Genomic DNA, 9,078 nt, shown 5'->3' with positions numbered 1-9,078 from the left:
TGCCATCTACTGCACTTATTCCCTCACCTCCTGTCTCTGCAAGTCTCCCATCATACCACTTAGATTGTAAGCTCTCCGGGCAGGAATTTCCTTTCCTATTGTCTGACCTTATTTGTTGCACTTATTGTACTGTAATTCCCTGTACTGTATTGTCTCTCTTGCAAATGCTAAGTACAGCTGTGTGCGCTATATAAATAAAGATATTCATACATATATGTATTGTAATGTCACAGCAGTGGAGTAGCTGTGCTTTGAAATAGATGTATGTTGGAGTCGATTTGGATTCTAAAGTCCCATATGAGGTGTCAGTTTGAGATGAAAGACCTTTTTTTGGAAGGTTTTATCTCCGTTGTATGTGGGATTGTGATAAGGGCATAAGGGCAGCAACAAGGCCAGCACGTCCAGCAAGCACATCTAGTCTATACATGTATGTGGTTACTTTTCTACAGGGGAATAAAGCTGCCGGTTTTGCAGAGATGATGATCCCTTCAGATGTCAATAAGTTGACTGATAGAAATATGATAACCCCTCCCAGCTATTCTCCACCAGTATGAAACTACAAAGTCTGTACAGTAATGCCTTTATCAAGAATAATAAAGTCTGGTACACATGAGCCTCAGAGAAAAAAAACCCATAACAACCCAGTTGCATGTATTCTTTCTTGGTGATGTTTTTCAGACCGGTTAACATGGATATGACTTTAAAAGGATTTTCTCTTGACTAAAGTTTATAGACTAGGATGGTGTCACCCCAAGAATTAGTTTTATTCCAGGGGGAAAAGGGGAAATAAATTATCTTGGGTATATGTAGCCCCCTCTTTGGGGACTACTATTTCAGTTAAGGGGTTAACAGCCTTAATGGGTTAACTGTGTGGGCTCACTCAGGTTACTCCCGTCCCCATCATGTGATGTAAGATTACTATGCAGAAAGGATTGCCACTCACTTTGGTCACGGCCCAAGTGCCTTCTACAGCACGGCCATGCCCCCCACGGCAGTTCAGCCAATAAGGGCGAACGAGCCGAGTGAGGTCATGGCCACACCCCTGGAAAATCCCAGTCATGCCCCCCCCCCATTCCCCGTCGCAAACTCCTGCATCTTCTCTGGGACCGCAGTGAAGCACTATGCACGCTCCCCCCCCCCCCCCCGCCGGGCGCGTGTGCTGCAGTGCACTGGGGGACCGCGGCCTTATACTGCATGTCTTGTGACCTGTGATGTCACTATAGGGAGCATAGAGGGTATATATAGCTCCATCTTACTTTATGTTCTAGAACCAGGTTCTTCAGAGTTTTAATGGGGTCCTCACCGTGAGTCCTGTAAATAGATTTATGTGTATAACTAAGTGTATTCAGATGGGTCCTGTCAGCGTTTGCTGTTTTCAGTTCAGAACGTGCCCATTAAGTAAGCGCCAGTAGTAAAGGCCCTTAATTGTTCTCGCTATTGAAAAGGAGGAAGCATGGTCTTGGTAAGGAGTTCTTGGCATAGTAACTCCGGCCCGACCGGAAGATTCCTTGTGCATTCCTGATCTAATAGGTATGGAGAACGCATACCGTTACATAGTGGCGGGTTACATGATAGATGAGATTGAAATTGACATATGTCCATCAAGTTCAATCTATGCTCAATTTAAACCACAGATATTTATCCTCTATTTGTACTTACAGTATATTGATCCAGAGGAAGGCAAACAAAAAACCCAGTGACGCATCATCCAATGATATCTCATAAGGGGAAAAATAAATTCCTTCCTGACTCCAAACATTGGCAATCGGATTATTCGCTGGATCAACATCCTTCCCATGTTTACTTATAAGGTATATCCCTGTATACCTTTTCTTTCTAAAAAGATGTTCAACCTTTTTTTGAATATATCTATTGTATCTGCCATCACAATCTCTATGGGTAATGAATTCCACATTTTAACTGCCCTTACTGTAAAGAACCCTTTCCTTTGTTGCTGGTGAAATCTCCTTTCCTCCAACCTTAAGAGATGACCCTGTGTCGATTGTACTGCCCTTGGGATGAATAGTTCTGTTGAAAGCTCCCCGTATTTTCCCTGACTATATTTGTATATAGTTATCATATCCCCTCTTAGACACCTCTTTTCTAATGTAAACAAATGTAATTTAGCTAGCCACTCCTCATAAATCAGATTATCCATCCCTTTATTGAAGTGAAACTTCTTTATTGGCACCTAGTCAATTTTGATGGAACAAAACTCCTTCATGGAGACGAAAATGTGAAACGGAAATGACGTCACGCTCCTGACGGCCGCACCGCTCCCCGCACACGCCCGCTGTCACATGCCACGCATGTGCAGTAGTGATGGCGCCGCTGACGAATGCCACGCATGCGCAGAAGCGGCTGGCATTGCTCAGTTCTCCGGCGCGTATGCGCAGAGGCTTCTGGATCTCGGCAGTGCGTTGCGCATGGGCAGCAGAGGAGAAGAGGACACGGAGCGCAGACCACCCACACACACACCCTGTGTCACACACACACTGTCACTCACAAACACACACACACACAAACACTTTCAAACACTGTCACACACACACACACACACATGTTGCTGACAACACACAAAGAAGTTTCACTTACTATAGGACCCTTTCTGTGTGAGATGGGCAGGCAGATTATTGGAGCCAAGGAATAATCGGAGGTATTAAACAAATTCTTTGCCTCTGTGTTTACCAGGGAAGAATCTATTATAATAGTAGTGCTGCAGGAGGAAGCCACAACCTCTATTTTTACGACCAATTGGTTAACTTGGTTAAAGGGACCAAGTGCTCCTCCTTACATCTCAGCCCTAATTTCTCGCTATGCACCATCCCGACTCTTGCGTTCTTCTCAAGGATGTCTTCTTTCTACCCCCTTTGTATCTAAAGCTCTCTCCCGCCTTAAACCTTTCTCACTTTCTGCCCCACACCTCTGGAATGCCCTTCCCCTCAATACCCGACTAGCCCCCTCGCTATCCACCTTTAAGACTCACCTTAAGACACATTTGCTTAATGAAGCATATGAATAGCACTGGATAATCATGGACACATGATACATAAAGCTTGGCCCCCTGCAGACGCACTTACTAGAATTCCCTCCTACTGTCTCTGTACGTTCTCCCTACCTACCAATTAGATTGTAAGCTTCTCTGACCAGGGACTCCTTCCTTAATGTTACTTTTACAGTATGTCTGTAGCACTTATTCACATGATCTGTTATTTATATTATTTGTTATTTATATGATATGTATTACTACTGTGAAGCGCTATGTACATTTATGGCGCTATATAAATAAAGACATACAATACAATTAACTGAGTAAGACGTTCATACCTTTAGGTGGCTTGATTAGATTAAAGTAAATAAGGCACCTGGGCCCGATGACATACATCCAAGAGTTCTTCAGTAATAGCCAAACCATTACATTTAATATTCAAGGACTCCATTTCTACAGGCACAGTGCCACAAGACTGGCGTAAAGCAGATGTGGTGCCTATATTAAAAAATGGAGCTAGATCACAACCAGGGAATTACAGACCTGTAAGCCTAACATCAATAGTGGGAAGCTACTTGAAGGTTTAGTACGGGATAATATTCAGGAATACCTTGTGGAAAACAAAAGACATTATGGAACTAGAGAGTGCAGAGAAGAGCCACCAAATTAATAAAGAGGGTGGATAATCTGATTTACGAGGAGAGGCAAGCTAAATTAGATTTGTTTACATTAGAAAAAAGGCATCTAACGGGATATGTTAGCTATATACAAATATATTCGGGGACAGTACAAGGAGCTTTCAAAAGAACTACTCATCCCAAGGGCAGTACAAAGGTCAATGTGTCATCCCTCAAAGTTGGAGGACAGGGTTCTTTACAGTAAGGGCAGTTAAAATGTGTAATTCATTACAAATGGAGACTGGGATGGCAGATACAATAGATCTGTCTAAAAAAGGTTGGATATATTTTTTTTTTGGAAAGGTGTATACAGTACAGGGATATAACAAATAAATAAACATGGGAAGGATGTTGATTCAGGCAGTAATCTGATTGCCAGTATTTGGAGTCTGGAAGGAATTTATTTTTCCCCTTATGAGATATCATTGGATGATATTTCACTGAGGTTTTTTGTTTGCCTTCCTCTGGATCAAAATACTGTAATTACAGATATAGGATAAAGCATCTGTCGTCTAAATTTATCATAGGTTCAACTTGAGGATGAAAAAAAGACATACGTCTTAGCAAACTTGGCACCCTCTACAATTCAATATGCAGTTTTATTCTCCAATGCAACTACAACACACATCACTGCGAAATGCTCAAAGAACTAGATTGGTCATCACTTGAGTCTAGGCGCAAAGTTCATCTTCCCTGTCTTGCCTTCAAATTCTTTCTGGGCAAGCTACCCGCCTATCTGAACAAGCTCCTCACCCCTACCACATGCAGCACTTATCTTCTGAGATCTGACTCCAAAAGACTGTTCATGATCCGAAGGCTCAGCAAAGTATCCGGCCGTTCCTCCTGCTCTTACCGTGCACCCTAAAACTGGAACAACCTACCGGAGACTCACATCCACCACCAGTTTAAGCTCTTTCAAAACTAAGGCTGTCTCACACTTTAATCTGGTCTGTAACTGTTTCATAAGCATATAATATATATTATCTCTAACTGTGCATGCAATGTCTTGTATATAATGTATACCCTGTTCACTTATGTAACTGTATTTGTAACCATGTATTATTTGTCTTAACTCTGTGCCCAGGACATACCTGAAAACGAGAGGTAACTCTCAATGTATTACTTCCTGGTAAAATATTTTATAAATAAATAAATATGTGCGTGTACAGCACACACCTCTTTTTTTATTTGGTGGCACTTTCTCTAGTTCCATAATGTATTTTTTTTATTGAGTGGTGCCTCAAACTGTACTCCATATTCAAGGTGTGGTCTTACTAATGCTTTGTAGAGGGGCATAATTATGTTTACTTCCCTTCCATCCATTCCCCATTTAATGCAAGATAAGATCTTGTTTGACTTTGCAGCTACTGCATGACTTTGGGCACTATTGCTAAGCCTGCTGTTTACAAGCACTCCTAAATCCTTCTCCATCAAGGATTCTTCTTATGTATCCCTATTTAATTTGTCACTCGCCTGTTTATTCTTATTTACCAAATGTATAACCTTACATTTATCTGTATTAACCCTCATCTGCCATTTATCTGCCCAAGTTTCCAGCCTATCCAAAACATTCTGGAGAGAAATTACATCCTGCTCTGATTCTACTACCTTACACAATTTAAGGTCATCAGCAAAGATGGAGACTTTGCTCTCCATATCAAACTCAAGGTCATTAATAAATAAGTTAAAAAGCAGGGGTCCCAGTACCGATCCTTGAGGTACTTCACTCACAACTTTAGCCCAACCTGAAAAGTTCCATTTACGATACCTCTCTGATGTCTGTCCTTCAACCAGTTATCAATCCAGGTGCAAATATTTTTACACCGTCCAGTTTGCTTTATTTTGTACACTAACTACTTGTGTGAAACCGTATCAAAACCCTTTGCAAAATCTAAGTAGACCACATCAACTGCATTAGCCTGGTCTAAATTCTTACTTCCCTCCTCAAAGAAACAAATAAGGTTAGTTTGGCATGACCAATCCTTCATAAATCCATGCTGACTATTACTAATAATTTTGTTACCTATCAGATATTCCTGAATATTATCCCGTTATAAACCTTCAAGTAGCTTCCCTACTATTGATGTTAGGCTTACAGGTCGGCAATTTCCCGGTTATGATCTAGCTCTCTTTTACTAAATCAGGAGCCTAACGTGTATGCCACAAGGGCCCATTCGGCAAGTGGTGGCGCATTACTGATCCCATGCAAGAGACTGCCAATTTATCCTGTACTAAGGGTAACAAGTTTAAGTACCTCCCCAGCGTAGGCGTGAGAGCTACCAGGGGATGAAGTCCAGAATGTTATTGTTTGCCATGAGTTTCTGTCAAGTAACCAGTACAGTATGTCAATGTCTGTGAAGCATTATCGACGGCTGTCAAATAAAGACCTTTTTGTTTATAACAGTTCCTGGCGCCCATCCTTGTTATATTCAATCATCCACGCCCAGCCTGCACTCCCCCAGCACCCTGCTAAGGCCTGAGAGACTGAGCACGGCCAATGTATGTAGTCAGTCTGATGTGACTTCCTTTAGAGCCGGGTATGGAGGGTTACATATAGAATTCAATACATCCCCCTATAGTATGTGCATTGAACAACTCCTACTTTACTCCTCCTATAGATCAGCTTGGCTCCCCAAGAAAGTGTAAAAAGTGTGGGAAAAAAATCCTTAATCTACATGTAGGCAAATCACATCTCTTGTAGGCCCCTGTGTTAACATAGTGAGAAGTGGTAACACACAGTTAATGATGCATCAGCTTCCATTAGTTTGAATGGAAATGAATACATTGTTAACTGTGCATTATGCGCTGCGCACCATATTAAATAAGGGCACTAGGGCCAATTATACAGGAACAGGTGAGCTTGAATCTACTTTGAGCTCTGAAACGGAATATAAAAATGTTCGACCAGGCGTTCAATGGCTGACTGCTTTCACCTTATTGCAACGCCTACATACACCCTGTATGTTGCTTTAACAATATTGTTGGGTTAGCACAGCGGGTTGTCTTTACATCGGGACGTAACCGTGATTTCCTGGTATTGATATTTGTCATATGATTCATTCTCCTTTGTATCCCTTGAGTATTAGAATAAACAGATGGGGAGAAATAGTTTGGCAGCCTCTGTGCACACACATTTTCTGCGTTTCTGTACTCCATTAATTAAGGTAAGACACGCAACACCCCAGGACCTGCAGCCTGCAACACTCACTATGTTGCTTGGGGTGAGGACACATTCTGTATTATCTCATTTTTCCTAGATTAGACATTACTGACAAAATAGTAATCACCAAAATGTTTCTTCGTAGATCAAGAACAAACCATGGTGTGAATTATTTATGCAACAAGAGACTCTATCATTCAGTTGGGAAAGAAATGTGTGGGTTGAGGTTTTTGTTTACATTTTTCATGGTAATGTCTTTCTTACCCAAGCATGAAAATGGTGCAGCTTTCTACAGTATGTAGTAAACATGTAGAGGAAATTACTCCTTTTACTAGAGACGTGTGAACCTGTCCCTATTGACTTAAAGTCTTCTCAAATTTTAGGTGATTCACAAATGTTGGAATGAAAGCGATTTTAGGATTCAGCGCAAAATGTCACCTCAATTTATTTATGCAAAATTCGCCAGTATATTTGCCAATAATCTGCAGCCAGTTTGAGGAAATATTTGCAAAAATTGATATCAAAGTCCTCTTAGGCTGAGTCCCCAGTCTTCACTGTGGCACGCGCGCCTGCCTTCAACCTTTTTCACTGACTGCCCCACACCTCTGGAATGCCCTTCCCCTCAATACCCGACTAGCACCTTCTCTATCCACATTTAAGACCCACCTTAAAACACACCTCCTTATCGAACCATATGAGCAGCTCAGTGGCTGATACTATACACCTCATACATAAACCTTGGCCCCTTGCAGACGCACTTACCAGAACGCCCTCTTACTGTCTCTGTATGTTCTTCCTACCAACCAATTAGATTGTAAGCTCTTCGGGAGAGGGACTCCTTTTCCTAAATGTTACTTTTATGTCTAATGCACTTCTTCCAATTATGTGTTATTTGTATTATTTGTTATTTATATGATTGCCACGTGTATTACTGCTGTGAAGCGCTATGTACATTAATGGCACTATATAAATAAAGACATACTTACATACTGGACATATGCCGTTGTGACGATTCATATTTTTGTGCGTTTTTACCACAGGTAAATGTTCAAAATTCACCAAATTTATGAATATGTGCATGTTGTGCCTATCTGTACCTGTGACACAACACTTTTCTTCTACATATTCCCATATCTCTCTTTTTTATGTAAAATTGCTAGATGCTATTAGTTACATCACTGTCAAATCGACCAGCAGTTGTCTGCTTTTGGAATATAAAATATTCCCTTTGGGAGGTCCTAAAAATGGCAATCTTTTGGATTCTATAAAAACTATGGGTGGGCTGTTCCTCTGGTGGGTCTAAACCATGCCTGTGTTTTTGTTTTCGCCAGAACTCAATTGGTTTCTAACTTGTAAATAATTATGAAAAAAAAACCTCAAAATAAACAGCAATGATTAAGAACACTTCTAAGCACATGTACATCTCAGGTGAGTGTCAAAGTAAAAACAGGATTTGTCTTTGATATACTGTATTGGCAATTGTTTTCCGTTTTTGAACTTTTCACTAAAGTTCCTTTGATTTCAAACTCAAACATTCAACAAAAAAAAAAGAAGTCTCATCCCTGGATTCCCTTCTCTGAGTTTCACGCACATTTTGTTCCAAAACAAGTTTGTTCCAAAGTTCCAAAGACTCGAACTGCCGAACCAATGTAAATGTTCTGTATCTTCAGATGTTGGACCCACAAACCTATCTTTCATTAATAAAAACTACATTGTGAATCTGTTTTTTGGTGCAAGGGACCTTGGGAATTATGTACAGCTAGGGGTGCTATAAGGTGTTACAATTCACATTAACATAGTGGATATTGGATAATCATCAGAGCTATTTTTTAACCAACAACTAGTTCATTATCCACCTGTTGTATATATGATTGCGGGACAATGCATTACTTTTGTATTCTACAGATAAATAGGATAGCATGATAAAAACAATGTGAGACATCTACAGCAGCAGTGCGCAAACTGGGGGGCGCAATACTTTTTTGGGGGGGCGCGGCGTTTACAGATGGCCTGTGCTGAGAACTTACCCGGCTCCAGTCACGCGTCTCTGACAACGCGCCCGTTTCCATAGAGATGCGACGTCAAATGATGCAGCGGATCACGTGACGTGACATGACCCCGCAACGTTATTTGATGCAACATTAGAGGCGAGGAGGAGAGAAGGTAGGGGGGGGGCGCAGGGAGTTTGCGCACCGCTGATCTACAGTGTAGCGGTTTTTGCAATTTACAACAAAGCGGTTGTAGCAACATGT

At 41.2% G+C, this 9,078-nt stretch overlaps 1 protein-coding gene across 1 annotated transcript in view; it reads left to right on the top strand.

The window, feature by feature from the left end:
- PIK3R3 (phosphoinositide-3-kinase regulatory subunit 3) overlaps positions 1-9,078 on the top strand; it is a 403,008-nt gene that overhangs the window by 140,876 nt on the left and 253,054 nt on the right. The gene's annotated exons all lie outside the window — the stretch shown is intronic.

This window comes from Ascaphus truei, chromosome 10, assembly GCF_040206685.1.
Source record: "Ascaphus truei isolate aAscTru1 chromosome 10, aAscTru1.hap1, whole genome shotgun sequence".
NCBI classification, from domain to species: Eukaryota; Metazoa; Chordata; class Amphibia; order Anura; family Ascaphidae; genus Ascaphus; species Ascaphus truei.
Note: the sequence above shows the minus strand (reverse complement) of the source record. Positions and strands in the feature narration are given on the sequence as shown.